This window comes from Triticum aestivum, chromosome 5B, assembly GCF_018294505.1.
Source record: "Triticum aestivum cultivar Chinese Spring chromosome 5B, IWGSC CS RefSeq v2.1, whole genome shotgun sequence".
NCBI classification, from domain to species: Eukaryota; Viridiplantae; Streptophyta; class Magnoliopsida; order Poales; family Poaceae; genus Triticum; species Triticum aestivum.
In genome coordinates this window covers 137,701,008-137,701,501 of record NC_057807.1, presented here as the reverse complement: position 1 = coordinate 137,701,501, position 494 = coordinate 137,701,008, and positions in this window count along the sequence as shown.

Sequence of the window (494 nt, the reverse complement as noted above, 5' to 3'; positions counted from 1 at the left end):
AGGGGAAAACATGTACGTGTATTGTTCTTAACCCTAGCGCCCGCAGCCGTTTTTCTTCTTCTGTGTTTAGAAGAAAGGTCAAAAAAGTACAGGAACAAGGGATCGAACCTAGAACCTCATCGCTTCAAGCGCAACGCTCTAGCCACCCGGCCACAACCGCTTCTGCCACGATGTCGGCCGCCGGGAGGCGTCAGCGATCGGTGGTAGGAAGGCGGGAGGGGATCGCGATCTCCACGTGCGAGCGCCGCCGGGAGAAGAAAAACCCTAGCGAGAGGGGAAAACATGTACGTGTATTGTTCTTAACCCTAGCGCCTGCAGCCGAGTTAGCTGGGCTCGGCCCTAACTCCTTCATCATTGCTTCCATGTCGCTCATCACCGATTCAGACGCCGACGTTGAGCCCTCCATCAGATCTCTTGCCCGAGAACAACAGCGGTTTCCGCGGGCGGGATCTTCCCTAGGTCCACCTCTTCATTGCTTCCATGTCGCTCATCAC